The sequence below is a fragment of the Piliocolobus tephrosceles genome, chromosome 3 (assembly GCF_002776525.5).
Source record: "Piliocolobus tephrosceles isolate RC106 chromosome 3, ASM277652v3, whole genome shotgun sequence".
NCBI classification, from domain to species: domain Eukaryota; kingdom Metazoa; phylum Chordata; class Mammalia; order Primates; family Cercopithecidae; genus Piliocolobus; species Piliocolobus tephrosceles.
Window position 1 is genome coordinate 40,748,112 of NC_045436.1, and position 23,550 is coordinate 40,771,661.

The window sequence follows — 23,550 nt, forward strand, 5'->3', positions numbered from 1 at the left end:
TGGACACTGGGTGATTCCCTCCCAACATGGCACAGTCACACGTCTGGTGATATGATGGTTGTCAGCTGGAGCTCAGTGAAAGCTGAGGGCCAGGGGCCTCAGTTTCTCTCAGCTTGAGTCTCCTGTTGTGGGCATCTCCATAGGCTTCCTCTTGGCCTTCTCACATCAAGATATCAGGGTTTACAGAGAAAGTGTCCTAAGGGAGAAAGGTTGAACAGAATTTTTATAACCTAGCCTTGGAAGTTACAAAGCATTTCTTCTGCTGTATTCTATTGAGCAAAGCAGTCACAAAGGTCTCCCTGTGTCCTGGGGGAAGTGGGGGTGCTGGGGACAGGGATTCCACTACTTGATGGAAGAATGGTCAATGCCACTGTAAATGGAGCATGGGGGATGAAGTCTATTGTGGTGTCCATCTTTGGAAAATACAATGTACCATAGGTCCTGGACTGATTTCTCTTCTTGCATTATCCAAATTATCCTAACTCTATTTGGTGTTTCCTATACCATGATTTTCCCACACTTATCTGCTATCGGTTGCTACTTGCTTGTGTCTTAGTCTTTGTTATTATTTATAAACGATCCTGATTCTCTGCTTATGTACCAAGCCTTTATTCAACAGTGTTCCTTAGGAGGTTTCTTTTATCCAAAAAAATTTAAAGATTTCTACCATTAATTGCTTAGTCCTCAAAGAATTCCTTATTTATTTTTGTTGATCCCAAAACTCTACTTAATCTCTCCCTTCCTTAGGCATTTGGTACTCTCTGCCTATTTTCTTCTGAGTTCTGTATCTTTTCTCACCTATGATAACAGTAAAGAATGTCTTATTCTTCTCCTATTTTGATGAAAAGAAAGTAAGAAAATTGGGATACTTGCTGATTAGGGTTTGAGAAGAGAATGAATGTTCTCCTTCATGTTATAGGGAGCAAGACATTTTCTCTGACATTCTATCAGCTGGCCTTTACCCAGATACTTACAGGTACCCCCATAGGGGAGTTTCCTTTTACAGAAGATTAGGCATCATTACCTTTTCCCTAAATTGAACCTTAAAAGATTGGACTGGCAACCACCTGGCAGCTCCACGGCTCATCTTCTTCTGCTACCCTCCATGAACTTTCTGTGTAGCTATGGAAACCACTGGGGTCCTCTTTTACACTGTGGTGTATCACAGAAAATTGAGAGGAATAGGGTTACTACCATCTTTCCCCCAAGTGCACCTCACCCTGTCCCTTTAAGGGCTGCTGACATGGGCCTTTCTACTACAGAAAGCTCAAGGCCAGACTCCATGCCTACGTATACTTCCCAAACTTCAGAGACACAGTTCTTCTTCCTTCTGGTGGAAGAAGAGTACTGAAAAGGATAAAGTTCTATGCTTTGGACTCTCAATGCTCTTCCAGAGCCCACTCTTTATGACTGCACTCAGCATCAGTGATGGCACAAAAGAGAAGCTTTGTGTTCTACCGCTCAGCACACGTTCAGCCAGGTTCCCCTTGCAGGTCCTATCAATCTTTTTTGTGATTCTCATAGAGGTTCCCCACTTTGCATTAAAAGAGGAAAAACAGAGCTTTCATTTCATACCCAAACTCCACTCTCTCCCAAAATCTTAGTACCTCTCTCCCCAATCAGCCTTCCTCTTGCCTTGATCAGGATGATGCCGGCAAGTGGAAGGAGTTGGTGGATACACATTTTCTAAACAGGTTCTTCCCCCTAATCTCTGCTAGTAAGATGGTGGGGTCCCTGAACATAGAACATGAGGTACATTGGTTCTTGGTTTTGGATCATAATAGCAACTTTAGAAATACATATCCTATTTGACATCTTATTACATATATAAAATTTCTCACACACACTACTAATCTATACATTTGCCATTAAGGATCTGGGTTGCAAAATGATACTGGAAAGTCCCAGGCAATGGGAATCTTTAAATGCTCACTTGGATCTCTCACAAATATAAAACTTGATTCCTTTAACTAATTCCACAAACAAACCCTTTGTTACATAAGCTGCTTCTGTGGTTGTACCTGGCTCGCCAGAAATGGACATGTTCTCATTCAGTGTGTTGTTCCTTCCCTTCCCTGGAAATGACTCATGAAAAAAATAGATTTCACTTCAGAGAGAGTACGAAAAGCCTCTCTCATTCACCTAAGAACTACCAACTCTCTTCTTTGTAGCTGCCAACTCCACAGTCTTTCATCCTCATCTTTTTTCACACAAAAAGAGAAAAATAGAGAATCTCCTACAGCAGATGAAGGGTCATAGGAAGTTGTAGTTTTCTTAACACTCCCCTAGCAACAGGCCCAGTGAATTCTTTCCACCATATTTCTCTTGGGTGTTATAACATAGATATAACAGTGTGGATAAATATATAAATGTAGCTACATGAAAAAATACACCAGGAAGCTCACTGCTATGTAAACTCTGTACATTTTTCCTATAATACTGATTCCATTTTCCTTCTTTTTTATCTTTCCTACTTTTGTTAAGTCATTGTTTTGTTATTGTCACAAAATTTTCTTTAGTTTTCTTTTCAGAGAAAACTAACTGCATGGGTTGAATTCATCCAATATGTGACTCTGAAGCCAGGCAGTCCTAGATTTGAATTCTGCACAACCCTGGAGTTTTATGTACCCAACAAGGAAGCAGAGTTTATGAAAAATGTATTTGCATGGAGGTGGTTTTTACAACTATCAACTTCACTTCCAAGAGCTCTCCATGAAAAGTATAATACGGAAGTAAAAAGTATACTGGAGAAGATGTAATTTATTCATTCAGCAAATAATGATCAAGCGCCTTCTAAATGCCAGACATACTTTGAAGGCTGAGGTAACAACAGTAAGTAAAAGAGACAAAAATCCTTCTGAGGGCAATCACATTCTCATGAGAGGAGGTAAGTAATAAAGAAATTAAAGAAGAAAAATATTGAATGTGTTAGATGTTCGTAAGTGCTAAGGGGATAAAAAGGAAGCATAGTCATCACCAATCCATAATTCAGTGATAGTGGGCTGTTGTGTACCCTAGTGAGATTTGCTTTTCTCCTCTGTGAAAGAAGGTTTGTGTAGATGATCATTAGCTGACTTTTGGTACTGACATCCTGGGAGACTTTCCTTTCACTATTTTCTGGTCTAGTTTGTTGGTGCTGAGTTTAGAATGGCCTCCATACAGGCAGTACTCCAGATCCATTCACTAAGGGAGGGAAAGATTTAGGTCAGACTTGTGTCTGGACAACTGATGTGATTCATAAATTTGCCATTATTGCTTTTAATCTACTCCTTTTTCTTCTTTGGTCCTAAAATTTGACTGAATAATCAAGCAACTATATATTAACTTTACCCTACAGACCTTAGACCACCTGTCTCTTTCCTGTTTTCCTGGCCAAGTATCCCTTCTGGGAAAAACTGATTGGAAACACAGCAGGATAAAACTCATTGCTTTCCTTTCTGTGTTCCATCTGTCTCCCCTCTCATCTGGGAGATGCCTTGTTCTCTTCCTCATTACTTCTCACGTTCAGGGCTAAGTTCTCCACCTGTGTGCCTGATCTACTGCTTCCCATCTTCTCCCAGATGTTGCTCCTATAAGTCCTACTCTTTCCCATCATCCCAGTATTTTAAGTCTCTTCCTCTAATGATTGCTTCACACAAGCTGAAAATATTACCATTGAATTAGTCTCTAAATTTTACCTGTTGAAAATCTTGTTCCCATTAATATGCTAATCTATTCTCTTTGCAGGTAATTGATTTGGGAATAGGCATATAACCAATGCTCACAAAAGATAGGTCTGGAAATGGTCTCCTTACTCCTGTGTCACAGGAAGATAGAGATTTTTTATTCTTCTGGATATTGTCTGTCTGGATAAGATCCATGTTGCTGACACCAAGAAGGAGGCCAATCTGCGAACTCAGCTGAGGTATTAAGAATGGCAGAATGAGAATTAGAAAGGACTGGATTCTGGAAGACTTGTAGAGCCCCTGCTCATTATAAGCCTGATTTTAATGGTAAGAGTACGTTTCCATGGTAATTAAGTCAGTTTTATATAAGGTTCTTGTTGCCTATAGTCAAAAGAATTCTAACTACACATTGTCCTATAATAGTTTTTAAAAATTTTATACTTCCACCAACAACACAAAAGGGGTTGTATTTATCCATTGCTTTATGAACACTTGGTATTATCAACTCTTTTAATTTCTGAAAATTATATGGATGTAAATTGTAGCAGTTAATGGTGTAATTTAAATATCCGTGATTTTCTAGGTGTATAGTCATATAATTCTCAAAAAACAATTTATTTATTGATAGTTTCCATCTCATTTCTTTTTCTTCTCTCATTGCATTTGTTAATACTTTCTAGTACAGTGTTGAGAAAAAGCAGTCATGGTAACAGCAGCTTAAATGAAGTGGAAGTTTCTTTCTTTCTTACAGTTCAAGAGGAGGGAAAGCCATCAGTTTGGGACTGATATGGTGCCATATGTTGTTAAACACTCATTCCTTTTCCACCCTGGCAACCCTTAGTTCATGGCATCCTCCACATCAGCAGCAACAAGGAGAAAGAAGAATAGAAGAAGAAAGAACAAGATCATGGGCCACGTATGTATTATGGAAGGCTCCTGGAAACTGCCACATAGAACTTCTACTTGTATTCATTTAACTAAACTCACGCTTCAAGGCAGATATGTGGGGAAATAACTAAGGTAGGAAATGTTTCCAACAGTTTGCCATCACTGTATTTGCTTGCTTTTTAGTAATAATTAGATTAGGAAATTTACTTTCTACAACTACTTTTGTTCATTGTTTCTTTCATGTTGATTTTTGAATTTTATTAAATGGCTGCTGCATTCATTGATACAATGTTTTTTATACTGCCAATTTGGTGTATTACATTAATGTGTTTTCCAAATTTATATCCTCTTAATACTCTCAGAATAAACCATATTTAGTTATGAGATTGTTTTACCTTGCATACACATGCATACACACAAATGCACACACAGTATGAATCAGTTTATTATCTTTGTGTTATTTTGACATCTATTTCATAAATGATAAGGCCCAATAATTTTCCTGGTTCTATTATATTTGCAGCATCATTAGCAATCTCATACTAGTTTTATGAAATTATTGGAGAAACTTTAACATTTTTTCTAAATCCTGGGGAAGTGTTATAAGAAAAGTGTTATCTATTTCTTGATAACTTTCTTAAACACAACAAGATTTTTTTCTCTAATGATTAAATATCTTTAATTGCTATAGATTTATTTAGGTTTTCATTTGTAGATGAGTACCTTTTGTTAATTTACACATTTGTAGATAACTAATACTTACTATTATTTTTTCCTACTTTTTCAGTTTTTCTCTATTATTTTTCTAGCCCCTTAACTGTAGTTTAGATAATTAATGTTTAATCTGTCTTCAACTCTATATTAGGTAGAATATGCTCTAGTCTGATATAAAGAAAATCCAAACTAAATTTTCAGGAATATTTTGAATAAGACTCCAGGCCTCTGAAGATGGCTTAAAAGCTTTAAGAGCTTGAAATCTTTTAATTTTGTTCCTCTCCTATCCCTAAAGAATTGCCCTTATATGCATAGTAGAAGATTACTCGATAGCGTAGCTGCATTCCAGTCCATGGGTTTGGACAATGAGAGAAGAAAAAGATTTTTTTCTCATTTTTCATTGAGGACGTAACTTAGAAAGTGTAACATCACGTCCATTCACTAGGACAAAAGAACAATCCTCTTTTCCATCCCCTTGATTGGCTTGCATTGGCTGCCTACACACACACACACACACACACACACACACACACTAATTTATATAAGTAATTTTAGACATTAATTTATCATGGTTGAATGGGTCCACGTTCTAATCCTGTCTCTACAGCTTTTTTAACTGTGACATCCAAGAAATCATTTAAATTTTCTGAAACTTGTGCTCATCTGGAAAATGAAGGTAATAAAACATATCATGAGGCTGTTGAAATGCTGAATGTAAGGCAAGTGCGCAGTTCAGTGTCTGGCACCTATTGGCATTCAATAAATGTGCACTCCTGCATATTTATAGGAAATACCTCAGCAAAGGCATGACTGCGTGATTCCCAAGAAGTTCAGAAGAAACTGCTCTGTGATTTTCTTGCTATGTTCCTGCTCTGGGGACACAAGACATTGTTTTTGAAAGGTGACAATTCTCTAATCATGGTACAGAGAGATAAATACTTTGTTTTCCTCTAGGGAGAAAAAGAGATGCAGTAAATGCTTAATGGGCTTTTCTTCAATGCCACAAAGTCAGTAGCTATAAATCTTGACCACAAGTTGAATTATTTTTGACTTTTTATTTCCTTAGGATGTTTGGACCACATCATTAAACTCTATCACCTGTCATTGACCTAAATGTATCATGGAGTTCAAAGGATTAAATACATACTTTAAAAAACAAAAAAGAAACAAAAAAAAAAAAAAGAAAGAAAGAAAGAAAGAAAAGAAGGAAAAAAACCAGCGGTTCCATGCAGTTCATCTGATGTCCTTGCTAATTCCTTTAATTTGCTATTAATTCTTTGTTTTTGCTTGAAATAGTGCAGATGAAGCTAAAAAACTCTTGACTTTCTTTTGTGGCATGGTATTTCTGTAAGAGAGGAGGCTTATAAGGAGTCTAGCTCAATTTTTCTTATTTTATTTAATAGTTATCAAGAGCAATGTCTAAGAATAAGATGAAAAATGTTCTTCATACACTCATTTAAATGAATTTTGAAAATGTAGGGTTAGAGGTTCTTGTTATTATCCTTTATCTCACAGATTGGTATACCTAAACCTTAGAATTCAAACATCCCATGCACACTTCCTAGAACAAACGTTTATGGCACAAAACAGAAATCAGTTAGATGGGATTTTTTTTCCCTTGAAGGAATATGAAATAAAGCCTAAGAAATGTATTTTTGCCCCACCTGAGAAACAAGTAATATAATTTGTTTCGTATTATATATTTCTATCCAAAATCTTATCTAGAAAAAACAATCAGTTAATTCTAAAGTTGATAATATAACCGCAGGGGAAAGATGAGAACAGATGTGGGAGAAAGACAGAACAGGGTCACAGAGACACAGCAACAGCCACATGGACAGACAGACAGAGAAAGAGACAGTAAGAGGGAGAGAATGACAGAGAGAGAGGCACTTCCCCCTGTGTCTAAGTGAAGTCGCTTGCTCCCTTGGTTTGTGTCTGCAGGCGCCAAGTACAGAGTGGGGGCCACAGAAAGGAAGAGCAAGTAACTTCACGAAATCTCCGTAAACTCATTTTAGTTAAAAATTTGCACTTCTTCTATCAAAACATTTTTTTTTCCTTCTTAAGACTACTCATGTAAGACTAGGTGCAGTGGCTCATGCCTGTAATCCCAGCACTTTGGAAGGCTGAGGCAGGGGGATTGCTTGAAACCAGGACTTCAAGACCAGCCTGGACAGCATGGCAAGACCATCTCTACATTTTTATTTAAATAAGCCAGGCACAGTGATCTGTAGACTATCTGTCTATAGTCCCAGCTACTCAGGAGGCTGAGGCAGGAGGATCATGTGAACCCCAGGTGAGCTGTAGTGAACGATGATGATGCCAGTATACTCCAGCCCAGGCAACAGTGAGACCTCGTCTCTAAATAAAAAAGTAAATAAATAAAAATAGCATTTTAAAATGTGAAAAGGGCTAGTGATATATACCATTGGAAGAATTGAGACATTTGATGTTTGCCCTTTTTTTTAAATTTTATTTTTTGGCCTTCCTTGATCTGTCTCGCGGGAAGGTGCTATTCCTCAGAGAAAAGAGCTCAATACCTCCCAAGGCACAAGCAGCACAAACCCCACCAAATGCCACATCTAGGCTATCATCTTACAATGATGTTGAGTGTTTTCCCCCAATCAATCTGGCTTCCAAAGTTTAAATCCAGTTTTACATAAGCAATCTATGTTCTTGATTTCTTTCCCTTAGACTTCCTTTCCACTCACAGCTATCATTATTTGACTTCCCAAGAAAATTGTTTTTTTCCCCAAACTAAAAGTTAACTGTCGTTGAATTCTATTTTCACACAAAATAACATGAATAGGGTATTTTTTGCAAATATAACTGATTGTTCCAATAGTGGTGAAAATAGCTTGAACTGAGAAAATATGCATACTTTGAGGTAGTGGTGAAAAAGCAACAACCTGAAGGGAAGCTTTATTTTGATGAGTAACTTTCTTAATTTACATTTCCACTCTACCACACTCTGTGCAGCTGAATCAATAGTTGATCTCTCATAGCCACATTTCCTTCTGCTCATCCCTGAAGTGTGCCTGTGACACCGCAATCTGTCACATGGTATGACTGTAACCCCCACTCATTCAGCATTAGCCATACCAAGTGTAACGAAAAGAAGAACAATATCCTCCACACTCAGTTAAAATGTCACAGAAAGCTGTGAAAAACACACACACGGAGTGTTCCATGTGTCCATTTTTCAGCATGATATATTTTTAGTGTTCTGTAGCCAGGAAGTCTTAATTCAAATCAAAGAAAAATATCAGTGGACTGCATATGGTATACGTCGCAGCATCTTTAAACACATTTGAACTAAACAATATCATCCCCACAGTTTTTTCAAGGACTAGACTGTCACTGCTAACATGTACAGTCCCTCCGTATCAGGGGATGGAAAAGCACAAGGAGGAATCATTGCCGGGCATTTTTCCTACCTTCCTGGATTTTCTCAGGGCTCTTGCTAGTCCTTCCTCATCTCCCCCATCTCTTATGGGGCCTTGAACTTGAGCCTCTTCTCTTTTATGGTCTTTCCTATTTACATCCATCCACCACTGTCATCCAGACCCAGGTCTTTAGCGATCATCTATATACTGATGATTCCCAAATTCATATCACCAGCATGACCCTTCCCCAAAACTTAAATCCCTATGTCCAGCTCCTGACTTGAATTCTTCACTTGGATGTGTAAGAAGCAGCTCAAACTGAATATGTTAAACATGTCCAGACACCGACTCCCAAATATGCTTTCCCACCTGAGTTCATGGCAACTTAATTTTTGAGTTGTTCTGCCTCAAACCTCTTGTAATCTTTAAATGCTTTCTTTTACTTATAACCTAAACCAAATTGGCAGTAAGTCCCATTGGCTTACCTTAAAATATACCAACAACTCACCCACTTCTATTCACAACTACTACCATTTGTTCTAAGCCACAACCACCTCCCACGGGCATTCACAGAATGCCCCCAACTGATCTCCGTGCTTCCCCCTTCCCTCCCACCCACCACACCCCCTGCAGTCTACTCTCATCACAGTCATCAGTAATGTTAACACATAAGTTAAATCGTGTCACCCTTCTGTTCAAAACTGTCCAGTCATTCCTCGTGTCACAGTAAAAGTCATAGTCCTAACATCTTATGTGATTTTTCCTTCACTCCATTACCTTTCTGATTCTTCAGAAGGCCATATTGGCCTCCCTGATGGTCTTATTTGCAAACAGACACACACACACACACACACACACACACGCACACACACACATTAATTAATTAATTAAGAGGGCAGAAGGAAACTTTGGGAGGTGATGGACATGTTTATTGCATTGATTGATGGTGATAGTTTCACAGGTGTATATTTATCTCCAAATTCATCAAGTTGTATACATTAAATACGTACAGCATTCATTGTCAATTATGCTTCAAAAAAGTGGCTTCTTAAAAAAAGAACCATCACTAATGTTAAAAGTCCTTCACACTTGTTATTCCTACTTTATGCTTAACTTTCTCCTTTATTATAAATTACTTTGTGTGTTAGCTATCCTTGCAACCAGAATGTAGGCTACTTGAGAGCAAGTTTCTTTCTTTCTCTCCTTAATTTTGTTTATCCCCAGCACCTAAAACAGTGCCTGGAATATAATGAAAGACAGAAAGAAGAAATATAATGGAAAGAAAAAGAGAGAAAGAAAGAAAAAGAAAGACAGAAAGAACAAAAAGAATGAATGAATGAAGAAATAGAGGAAAGAAAGAAAGAAAGAAAGAAAGAAAGAAAGAAAGAAAGAAAGAAAGAAAGAAAGAAAGAAAGAAAGGAAGAAAAAGAAGGAAGGAAGGAGAAGAAAGAAAATGAAGAAGAAGGAGGAGGAAGAAGAAGAGGAGGACGAGGAAGAGGGAAGGAAGGAAGGACGGAAGGAAGGAAGGAAGGAAGGAAGGAAGGAAGGAAGGAAACGAGAAGGGAAGGAAAAGGAAAAGAAAAAGGAAGAAAGGAAAGGAAGAAAGAAGAAAGAAGATTTTTTTTCCTTCAGTGCTGGAAAAGTAGCCTACTGTGGAAAATGGTGCTTTAATTTTAGGGAGTACATTTCTTCTTTATGAATATATATATATGTGTGTGTGTGTGTGTGTGTGTGTGTGTATGTTTATTGCATTGATTGTTGGTGATGGTTTCACAGGTGTATATTTATCTCCAAATTCATCAAATTGTATACATTAAATATGTACAGCATTCATTGTCAATTATGCTTCAAAAAAGTGGCTTTTTAATAAAGGGAATATGTACGACTTTTAAAAATGTCGTATATATATATGACTCTCCTACCCTTTTTTATTTGCTTCTTCATTTTTTCATCTCCCTCTTACCACTGCCTCTCAAAATATTTAGTGAAAGGTGTTGGAAGATGAGGAATGGGGAGCAAAGTGTTGAAAATGATTTGGGATGAATGAGATTAAGAAGATGTAGTAAACACACCTACACACACAGGAACACACATATGCAGAGATTGCTTTTTCCACTAAGGCAAACCTCACATCATTAATCCATGTAAAATGTCCCAGGTGTCTTGTTATTCTATTTCTAAAAATTCCATAACATAATAGTTTTAAGAAGTACATTTTTAGTAATTCCTCACATTGAAAGCACTGACATAATTTATTGCATGTTGAAAAGGCCACCAGAAATGGACTCTACAAAATTATACGATAAACAAATAACCAATGCTTAACACAACTTTATACCATGGGCCTCAAAAATGGCGAATAGATGAATAAATAAAGCAGCATATAATTAATAATATATTAATGTGAGTATGTAAAGTGTGATCACTATTTAAGAATACAGACTATAGAAGTTAAATCTAAAAAATGCATAAAAATGAAATAATTAAGCCTCTTTCATTTACCATAAAATCAAGAAGTGATTTACCCTCATTTCCCTAAATCCTATGTTTTGAAAAACTAGTTGAATAAATTTCCTCAATAAATGCAAAAATTTGTCAAGTTTGAGGAATAGCTAGTACAAAGCTAATGAGTAAAAGTCTAGAAGAATATTCCTCTATTCCAAACTATGCAAAGTCTATATTGCTTAGATAATATATCTAGCTAATGTTCATCAGCAAGTCGACTTACAAGGAACTATTATTTATCAGTGTATGACCGTTAAGCTCCCATTATAGTGCATAATTTCATAAAGAGAGTAGAGAATGCGCCAAAGCGTCTGTTGAATTAAACACTCGTCCCAAATATGTACAAAATATGTTGATTACTCTTTTTCAAACTCTTACAGTTAAAATTCTTACCTTTTGCATACAGGTGAAGCTAAAGAATACTGGCTTGCAATAATGTCTTTAATGCTTAAAATATAAAGGAAACCAATATATTGAAATGGTGTCAAAAAATTAAGAAAACATTTATGGTAATATTTCTTATTTAAACATTAAATAGCAAGCAAAATCTAATAGTTGGTCTAATGACTACCACAATATTAAAATAGGAATGAGAATAAAATTTCTAAGTATCTATAATAAATACAGTGTGTTATGTAAATATCTTATTTCTATTGGAGACAAAGTCATCGATACTACTAATACTAACGTAGTGGGTTGTCTGCATGCGTAATGGTAGGAAATGTCTAAATTTAAGTTATAGGTTAGTAAAAATAAAATGTACCTTTTTTCCCATCTAAATCTGCAACCCCCCTAGATTTCTATCTACAGATCTCTTGAGGATGGGGGGTTCCTATGTAGGAATGCTTGGTTTAGCACCACTTTTGATTAAATGGTGTTTTCTTGAGCCTGTCAAATGATGCATGATTTTCTTTTCCTTTTTAAGGATTAATGTATGGTTAAAATATATATGTGTATGCCTTTTGTAAAGATTAACTGTCATTTTACTTGTGGTAGATATTCACTTATCCCAGAGTAGCACATCCATAAGAATATTCATGCTTCTTTCCACGTTTCCTCCCATATTCTCAGTAAAAACTTTGCTCTCCTGTGCGTTCTCCAAATTAGGTAGCAGAAAGCATTTGCTTAAATGAAATGCTCATTTGTGATGCTTAATCAGAAGGGGAAAAGCTTTTCCCCAGCTTTTTCTAACTTGACACATGAAATAGCTTAAAGTATTTTCAATGAGACTCATTTATGTGGTTGCTGATTAGTAGCTGGCTGCTTGTTTAGGGTGATTGATACTCATTTCTGGAGAACTAGGAAATGGAGTTTTGCCAAATTTAGAAGCTGACCCACCCTTATGGGGTCTGTAGTTTTGAACTAAAAAAAATGAGGCTTTGGGTGTTTAAATTTGTTTGCTCCTGGCAAAATACATCTCAAAAGACTTCCTGGAAATCCTATAATTGTTAAAAATTAACCTTAATGACTTCAATTATATTAAAAAGTTTAGAGTGTTTTTTGTTTTCAATGAAGGTTAACCCCTTGGGAAAATATGTGTGGGTTTATAGTGAACTTCAGATGTACACATGCTATGAAATCTTCAGAAACCCGGAACAGATTCTGAGTCATTAATGCAGGGTTGGTTTGGATCATAAAGATCTGCCCTCAAATTAGAAGGCCAGAGTATCATCTTAACTTTACTTCTGCTAGTCTGCAGCACTTGTCAGTGACAAGAGTCTTAAGTTTCTATGATTATTTAAATGTGACTTAGAAGGTTTGATACAGACCCAATTTTCCTTAGGGAACTTATTGAGAAACACACAAAGATAGGCTTTCAACGTATCCATCAGGAAAAGATGGAAGTTGATATTGAATGAATCCTCTATGACAATTAATTTTAAATAATTAATGTCCCAAACACCCATAGTATACAAAGTCAAAATTGGTATTTTGGAATGTAACTTAAATAAGTCATAGTTTTTGCCCTTATGAAGCTTATAATCCAAAAAGAAATATCTTTCCAATACATCCACTTCAGACTGTGCTCATTTAAAACATTTAATATTTGTAGTCATCTTCATTTATTCAACAGATATTTACTAAACACTTACAATGTCCTAGGCTCCATGCCAGGTATGCCAAACATAAAAATGGATAAATTACAGGCCCTTCTCTCAGTGAGCTCACAGGGTAGGGAAAGACTAACAGTTAAATATTCTTTAAGGACACTAGCTCCTTCAGCTTTAGGTGGCTCCACTTCGTATCTAGATGTTGTATCCTTGTGCTTTCTTCTTTCTCTTGGAATTAGAGAAAAAATTAGATGCCTTTAGTATTCCTGCATTATGTATTTCATAAACTCATGCTACAAAATTAAGGCTAAGAAATATACTTCCCATTTTTGCAGAAGCTTGGCATTGGTGTGAGTCACAGAGTAAGAGAAAAATCATTCTCCCTATTAGAATCTCCTAATACGAAAATGTCCTGCCTCAGTTTCTTAGCATTTTTCTAAGTCACTAGTAAGTCCTACATCCTGAGAAAGGAAACTGTTTTGTAGAGTTTGAAATTTTAATAAATTCAGTTCTTATAAGAGGTTTGACAACGAGGGCAAAAACCTTGAGATGAATACTGTATTGTCAAGAGTGGGCATACTGCAGCTTTATTTAGTCATGCTTTGCTTTGAGTTATTTCTTATCAAGAGAGTTAATTAACAATTGCAGTATTTAATTCAGCCTTAAAAAGAGTCATTAGCCCACTCATCAAGAAAGACTGACAAACTGTTCCTTACTGTTTATGAAATCTTGATTATACCTCAAAGGCTATTCTCACCTCTCCAACAGGCTAACAATCTGTGAAAAGAATTATGGGTAAAAGTGATTTTGGAAATGCTTAGAATGGATCCCAGCTGTGTAGACCAAAAAAAGAAAGATAAAAGAGGAAAGAGAGAAGTAGAAAAAGACTAGGCCATGAGAGGAATGATGGAAATGAAATAGGAATGCATGATAATGGGAGAAAAGTTCAGCCAAAAAAAAAAGCAACTAGTATCAAAGTTAGAGTTTTCAAAGTGCCTGGAACTAAGGAGTAGAACAGATGATGGAGTTTGAAAAAAAAAAAAAAAAAAATGGAAATCTATTGACTCTTATAGACTTAAAGAAGCCCTGTAGGACTAAAAATAATTAAGATGAGCCAAGTTCAAGAGACTTGAGTTTCCACTGCTCTTTTTATGTGAAAGCATTTGAGAAAACCATTTTTTTTTTTTTTACTAGAGAGTAAAGAAAATTAACAGTCACAGTGCTTGTAGAATAAAAGACAATTTGGAGGATGAGAAAACAGTGGAAGAAAATAAAAGGAACTCATGTCTCCGTAGCTTTTGGAAATTGAATTGTTGATTTTGAGGGCAATAGTTCAAATGAAGTTCACTTCCAACTTTACTATTTAAAAAGAGGATAAGTTTGCTTGGTTTTGAAGGCACTGTGAAAATATTGTGCGTTTAAATTGACCTCAGTTTCTGTTAATATTGGGCCACTGTTTTGTAAAAGGTGATTATTTTTCAGTAGCGGTTTTTGTTTGTTTATTTGCTTCAGTAATGTGATTATTTTGCAGTGTGTGGGGTCTCAGTTGTTAGGTTGAAGAACTGTAAACTATTTTTCAAATCATCAAGTACAAAAATGTGTATGCTGACATGTTTCATATTGGCACAAACTCTATCCCACAGTTCACTCTATTGTTTTCCTGCCACTTCTTAACTTCCTCTATTTCTTTCCCAAATTTTTAGAATTAATTTTTTAAAAGTTTGCTATAAACACACACACACACACACACACACACACAGACACACACAGACTTCTTTGTCAAATAGATTCAGCCCCAAAAGAAAGAGAATAAAGGGACAGAGAACACATTCAATTCATCTTGTTTCTATTAGAACATTTCCATTAGAATTTAACTTTCAATTCACGAGCTTTACTATGAGCCCTTCCAGGTTCTGAAACAATGAAGAGGCCCTCATTTTGAGACTCTCTCAGTCTCCTACAAAGTTTTGTTCCCATTTTATGCATTCTGTAATAAGGAAGTTAGTTCATTCTGTAATGAACATTGAAAGGATTAAGTCCCCACTGGAGTTTTATTAGCTGGAAGGAAGAATTTTAACTTACTTATTCCAGAAAATAGATGCAACTAGGTGTGGTTTTCTACATGACTTAAGAAAAGTAACTGGTGTCATAGTCTGGGATTCCATGACAGGGTGAAATTGATGTTCTATGAGCCAGCTTTCTTAGAGAATTAGCTTCCAGGGCTCTGCTGTGGCCAGCAACTTGCCTTGCCCTCTTCAAGTTTCCCTTCTCTAAAGGAATGGCCCATGAATGATGAAATCCATGTCCTTTCGATCTCAATAATTTGGGAAGTTATTCATATCTTTGCTTTTTCATCTTTCATCTGAGGTTGCCAAAATTTTTCTGTGCTTTCTTTTTATCTAGTATACTAGATTTCATCCCGAATAATACTGGGGTTTTTGAATGAATATAAACAGTATGACCAAAGGCTTATTTAAGGATATAGGTTTCTGGCTAGATCGTAATTTCTAAGCCAATTCACTCTTTGTCTGAACATGAGGAAGTTAGTTCATCATACTTGACTGGAACATTTTTGTATTATCCCTAGAGTGAGCCTTTCACTTAGGCTCAACATTAAAGGTCAAAGAGGCACCAACTGATGTAAACGTTAAACCTAATTTTACCTAGAGGATGTGCTTGTATGCAGCCTACAAATTATAAGGGAAGTTTGCCCATCAGCTGCTACTCCTGCCTGCTTAGTCTTCACAGGGGAAGACTTTCATCTGACAGAACTAGTTGTCTGTTTCTTCTCAAAATTAAGTTTCCTTACTGTCTTTCCCACCGTCATATTTATAATTACATCTGGTTCATTGAGACATGGAAATCAATAGAGGATGTACTGTTTTTCTCAGGAGGATGGCAGCCGAGTGAGATGTGTAAACTTTAGTCTGTCTCTGCATTTCCCACCTCTGTCCTATGGCCTGGCTGTAAGAGTTAACTCCTTTTTGGTAGTACTCAGTTTCCCCACTAGTAATTTGGCCTCCATTCCTATAATATAATCATGTCTTCTGAGATGAAAAATAAAATAGTTTCTGTAGAGTTATGATCTAACAAGGAAGGCATATAGATACAGAGAGATAATTAATATTGGAGACACAGGGCAGGCAGATATTTTAGAAGATGCCTATATATTTTGTTAATTTCAAAAATAGTTCTCCAGTGGAACAGGAATGCCCATAGAACCTCTTGCAAACTAAGAATTGTTTGACTGCAGTTTACTCAGTGATTCACCCAAATATAAGGCCAATTATTTGATGATTGTTGGAGTGAATGGATGAATGGCCAACAACAAAGTCACCACTAAAAATCACCACCACCCTCCTACCCTCATGATCTCCAGAGGACATTCAAACTGGCTTAACGGCTTTATTCTCTAACAAGTCCTAAAATAGATGTGAGAGACAGAGACAGACAGACAGACAGATTGGGACTCAGAGAGATCCTCTCCCCCTAAATTATGGACAACTAGGAACTTGGAGTTACAAAATGCATATTATATTCATACAATTTTGAGCCCTTGCAGCTGTGAAGACAGATCTCAGCAATTTTCAGCTCTTAGATATACACATCCTGGGGGAGGGCAGGCCCAAGGTAACATTGTTTTTATTCCCACCTTTGCTGTCCTGTGGCCCAGGCTGAACATGATCCAAGAAATGCTAGTTCGTCACATTTATAACACAGCTGTGCATAAAATGGGGCCAAAGCATCACACATCTCAGTTCTGGCCTCTCTCTTTGAAGGTCTTTTCTCATAGCCTCATATCCTTACCTCCGGTACTTCCCTTATCCCCCTGAGCCATCTCTACAACAGCAGGACCACGTCTTTCCACATGGAAAGTTCCAGTACCTTTTGTCCTGCGGAAGAGTGTTTCATGCAGCATGACTGTAGGGTTTTGTTTAGAGCTGTGGATATACATAGTGACATAGCTTTCTTGGACTGTACGGTGTGTGAGGGTGGACTCTCTCATGGACGCATTATCCAAGACGGCCTCTGTTCTTTACACGCAAGAGAGCAGGAGAATACTTGGACGATGCTTCAAAATGTATAGCAAAACCCTGGCTTCCAGTCAAGGACAGAAGGCTGGGGGGCTTAGGAGGAGGTTAAGACTCCCTCAGCATTTATAATATAGACCAGACTTGAATCCATATGGCATTGTAACAGCAATCATTGTGGTTTCACTCTCCAGCCAATTCTGATCTTAGCAGGGAAGGAGTGTTTCTTTTGTTGGGTGTGCCCTTCCTCTTTTCTGCATATTTTGGGGCCTGCATTGCCTATCAAATAGTTGAAAAGATGGAATTGTTCATATGTTACTCAGTTTTCACCGAAGAGTTGAAACTATCAAAAATCTGAGAAACCCATCTTGTTCTTACAAAATTGGCTTATTTCAGGAAGAACTGAGAACTTTCAGAAAAGGACAAATTTTAAAAAATGGTATGTCACAAGTGAAATACATTGACAGTCCATAGCTTATCCTTGGGCCTTCCCCTCCCTGGATTCAAATTAAGTCAAATCTTTTCAATAACATTCTCACTGTGGACCTAGATCTACCTCTTGGGTGACAAGTAAATAGGTAACAAATTGAATCTCTTTTTCCCTCTCTTTGGTGCCCTTTAACTAGATAAAGGGGCTATGGGGACACTTTGGCAAAATTTACCGAGATTCTGTATAAACATTAAAAGGAAGGCTAGAATATCGCCATAAAAATGGAATGTCTGGTTTGCATAGTTTCCAGAAATAAAACTAATTCTAAGTATAATATATTCTAAATCAGAATAATATCTTTGAGGTTATTTGAAGACTGAAACATGGAGGAGCCATGATACCACGCAACTTTCTATCATTGGACTCGCTCTTTCTTCTGGCCTTATGAGCCCTTCTCTCTAGGATCCCTGTTACTTTCCCACTGGATAGGGAACAGGGAAGAGGTGGCATAAAGAAAGGGAGGAGGAGGAGTCGAGAGAAGTAAAGCCCACAAATCCAGGAGAAAGGAAGTGTCTACAGTGGAATTGGGAATATGGAGAATTAGACTCTGATGCATATGGAATTGTGACTCTCTAATAAACATTTTCTAAAGTTGGAAATAACATTGCAGTATAAAGATTTGTATAGAAATCTTTAATAGAAGACCAGAAAATAAAAGACAGAGCATGTAGAAGGATCTGCTGAAAAGAAACGGGGAGGCAAGAGGGTCTTAAGGTTGTTATTGCTTGTTAGCACTTGGGTGCTCTGGGAGGCTTGGAAGTGCAGACTAATGGCTTATTGGGACAGAAAAGGTTTTCCTGCATCAGCATACTCTTCTTTCTAGCCCTAATTCAATCTGTTGTGGGGCAGGGAGTCAAAATCTCCTTTAGTCATTTCAAAAAGCATGTTTATTGAGCTATTTCAATGCCTCAGGGCATTCTACACTTATCAAACCCCCTCAGAAATTTCCTCATGAAGAAAAAACTCCTGTGACTTTAGATAAAAAATTAAGGGAAAATAAAGTATGGCAAATGGTAACCTCTCACGATGTAATGAAAAAAGTGGTTCACACCCAATTCAAGTTGGTTAAAGGTCCTCAGGGTTTAGTAAGATGTGTCAGCCTACAAAGTGCAAAAGTGAGATTATTGTTTTCCTCACTAGCCAGGAACTGAGGCCATTCTAGAAGCTGAAATAATCATTTGGTAAGAGGTCATTTTCTTTTGTTTTCATTTGTTGTTCATTTCTTTGTTATTTTTATTTTTTAGAGGCAGGGTCTCACTCTGTTACCCAGGCTGGGGTCCATGGTGCAATCATAGCTCACTTCAGCCATGAACTTCCAGGCTCAAGCAACTCTTCCTCCTCAGCCTTTCAAATTGCTGGGACTATAGGCATGCAACCCCCGCTGGTTAATTTTTTTTTTTAATTTTTGTAGAGATAGGATCTCACTGTGTTGCCCAGGCTGGTCAGAAGTCACATTCTTAACCACAGAATGTAAGTCAATTGAAATTACAGTTCTGTTTGCAAGGCATGGGATCCCTTTAATGCACATGATGCTGGTTTTACATGTAAAGGTAGTTTACGGAAAATATTTAGGTGGCTTCATTCATCACATCCTGCCTAGCTATGTTGCTATTTGATAAAGCATGGCAACATTAAATTGAAATGTTTTAACTAGAACTGAGAAAACTTGAAAGTGTCTGCCCATGTAAACACATTTATTTTCATTAAGAAAAGGTGGAATTTGAGAGGGAAAAGAGAGTGCCAGTCCTGGCCACACTCAGAAACCTGAGGAAGGAGCTCAACTTCTGATTACACCTAATTTGAAAGTATAATGATGCCTTGGTCAGTGTCACTCTGAAAGTAGCATGTTCAAATGTGATAACTTTGAAGCCCTCAGTCAAGAAGTTTGGACATCAGTTTATATTTTTTGCCAATTAAGTCACTAGAGTTCTACTTATTTGCTACAAGCACTGCCAAATTTCTTACCACCCAACAATTATCCCCAAAAACATGTGAAGAAAGAGATTTGGATGGTGAAAATAAATAAATGATACAAAATAACTAACTTTTGACCTTTGAATTTTAAATGTATCCCAATCCACATTGGGGAGAAACATAATTTATCCCTGTGAGCAAACATTTATTCTCACCTGTTCTTTCATTCTTCTGGTAAAGAATCCTAGATATTTGTAACATTAGTCAGATTTAAAAAAGTGTATGGAAGTTGAAGGGGGGCTGCTGAATAAGACTCCTAAGGTCTAAAGAGGAAAATAAGATTAGTACTTATGCTGGGTCACGTGCAGTGGCTCATGCCTGTAATCCCAGCACTTTGGGAGGCCAAGGCAGGCAGATCACAAGGTCAGGAGATTGAGACCATCCTGGCCAACTTGGTGAAACCCCACCTCTACTAAAATACAATAAATTAGCTGGGCGTGGTGGCCCGTGCCTGTAGTCCTAGCTACTCAGGAGGCTGAAGCAGGGGAATCAGGGGAATCGCTTGAATCCAGGAGGCGGAGGTTGCAATAAGCCAAAATTGTGCCACTGCACTCCAGCCTGGCGACAGCAAGACTCTGTCTCAAAAAAAAAAAAAAAAAAAAAAAGGATTTTTTCTTACCCTGAAGGCTAGTAGTAAAGACAGAGACTATATTAGCTTCCCAAGACTGTCATAACAAAATAGCACATATTTAGTTGTTTAAACAAGAGAAATTCATTTTCTCGTAGTTCTGGAGGTTTCTTCCAAGATCTCTCTCCTTGGTTTGTATATGTCTAGCTTCTTGCTGTGTTGTCATGTGGTCTCTTTTCTCCGCATATGACCACTTTTCTAATGTCTCAATGTCTCTTTGTGTGTCCACATGTCCTCTTCTTATAAGGATACCAGTTAGATTAGATTATACACCTCACTTTATTTTGATTATCTCTTTAAAAACTTTATCTTCAAATACAGTCACTGTATTAGGCTGTTGTATTGCTAGTAAAGAAATACCTGAGACTTAGTAATCTAAAAAGATTGCCCTAGTAAAGGTTCTCTGTGGGAATTCTGCCCCTGCAGTAGGCTTCTGCCTGGATACCCAGGCTTTCTCATATATCTTCTGAAATCTAGGTGGAGACTGCCAAGCCTCAATCCTTGCAGTATGTGCACTCTCAGGCTTAACACCACATGGAAGCCACCAAGTCTTACAGCTTGCACCCTCTGGAGCTATGGACCAAGCTGTAACTGGGCCTCTTTGAGCTGAGGCTGGAGCTGGAGCAACCAGGATGTTGGAAGCAGTGTCCTGAGACTATGTAGGGCAGCAAAGGTACCTAAAATGCCTTTAAGGCCTTTTTCCCATTGTCTTGGCTATTCACACTTGGCTCTTTTTTGGTTATGCAAGTCTCTCTAGCAAGTGGTTCCTGCACAACCTGCATACATTCTTCTCCTAAAAATGCTTGTTCTTTCCTTGCCACATGGCTAAGCTGCAACTTTTCCAAATCTTTACACTTTGCTTCCTGTTTAAATATAATTTCCAACTTTAAGTCATTTCTTTGCTTCTACATCTGTGCATAGGCTTTTAGAAGCAGTCAGGTTACATCCTGAAAGCTTGGCTGCTTAGAAATTTCTTCTGCCAAATACCCTAAGTCATCACTCTCAAGTTCAACCTTCCACAGATCCCTGGGGCATGAACAGAATGTAGCCAAGTTCTTTGCTAAGGCTTATTATGCCTTAGCAAACGTGGGTAACATTTACTTTAGTTCCCAATAAGTTCCTCATTTCCATCTGAGATTCCATTAGCCTGGACTTCACTGACCATATCACTATCAGCATTTTAGTCACAACCATTTAATTAGTCTCTAGGAAGTTGCACAACTTCCATCAAGCCCTCCAAACTCTTTTAACCTCCACCTATTACCCAGTTCCAAAGCTGCTTCCACATTTTTGGGTATCTTTATACCGAAATGTCCCACTCCTCAGTATCAATTTTCTGTGTTAGGCAGTTCTTGCATTGCTATAAATAAATACGTGAGGCTGTGTAATTTGTAAAGAAAATAGGTTTAATTGGCTCAAGGTTCTGCAGGCTGTACAAGAAGCACAGTGCCAGCATCTGCTTGGCTTCTGGGGAAGCCTCAGGAATCTTTAATCATGGCAGAAGGCAAAGAAAAAACAGGATTTTCACATGGCCACAGCAGGAATAAGAGAGAGAGAGAGAGAGAAAGAGAGAGAGAGCAGACTTTTAAACAGCCAGATCATGCTAGAAGTCACTCACTAACATGAAGACAGCACCAAGGCAATGGTGCTAAGCTATTCCTAAGAAATTTGCCCCCATAATCCAGTCACTTCCCACCAGGCCCCACCTCTAACACTGGAGATTACATTTCAACATGATATTTGGGCAGGGACAAATATACAAACTGTATCAGTCACATTCTGAGGTACTAGGGCTCAGAACTTCAATATATAAATTTGGGAGAGAACACAATTCAGTCTGTAATAGATACATCAACAGATAAATGAAGAAGTATAACAAAACAATGTGGTATAATAATAGAAGATTGAATGTGAGTTGGAAAAAAAGATTAATTCTGCCCAGAGGCATGCAAAAAGAGGTAAGTTTGAAAATGATACATGACAGTTGTCCAAGCAAGGAATGGATGTTAGGTGGGTGGCATACGGAGTTGTAGAGAAGGAGGGATATACAGGAAAAGCATTTAAAGCCCAGGTGGATGCATAAGTACAGGCAGGGAATTATGAAACAAGATTTTATACAAGATCAGTCTAAGGGGACAAGAGAAAAGTGTGACAGGAGACAAGCCTTGAATGGCAAGCAAGTGTGGGGTCATGGAAAGCCTTATACTCAGACAGTGTTGCCTGATGATCGTAAGAGCAAGCTCTGAATCAGACAGACCAGAGTCCAAACCCTGGCTTGTGTACTTCCAAGTAGTACCTTTTTCAAGTTACTTAATATTTTTGTTCTTTCATATCTTTATCTACCACATAGAGTCTCTATAGAATAATATTAACTAATTAGTAATTTATTCCTAAGGATGTTGGAGGATTAATTATGCTTAGCAGAATTTGGCACTCTGGGCCTCATTATCATTATTATTTTGTCATTTAATGGTTTTGGACTTTGTTCTCCAGGATAGTTGGAGACAATTAAAGTTTTTAAATAGAGGGGTAGTGTGTTTAGATCTTAAAAATCATTCTGGTAACAGTGTGGATCACAAATCCATAAGGCAAAAGGCTGGAGGAGAGTATCTGTTTGAAACCTCTTGCAAAATCCTTATAAGAGACCAAAGAACATAAACATGGAAAGTTCAAGTGAGAAGGAGAAAAAGGAGGAGAAGGAGGAGGAGGAGGAGGAGAAGGAGGAGAAGGAGGAGGAACAGGAGAAGAGAAGGAGGAAGAAAGAAAGAGAGAAAGAAAGAATGAAAGAAAAAGAAAGAAAGAGAAAGAAAAAGAAAGAAAAGAGAAAGAAAGAGAAAGAGAGAAAGAAAGAGAAAGAGAGAAAGAAAGAGAGAGAGAAAGAGAGAAAGAGAGAGAAAGAAAGAAAAAGAAAGAAAGAAAGAAAGAAAGAAAGAAAGAAAGAAAGAAAGAAAGAAAGAAAGAAAAGGAAGGAAGGAAGGAGGGAAGGAGGAAAGCAGGGAAGGGAGAGGGAGAAGGAGAAGGAGAAAGACTGGGTAATCCATCAATAAGGAGAGAACAAAACACAATAATCAGGTTTGGAGAGAAATATTATGGAATCAATTTTGGAAATGCTTGTTGATCATACCATTCATGACCTCTATCCCTTCTCCCCAAGCTTCAGTTCCATAGTTTTTCACCTTAATTATTCCTTTGAAAATCCCCTCAGCTCCTTTACCAAA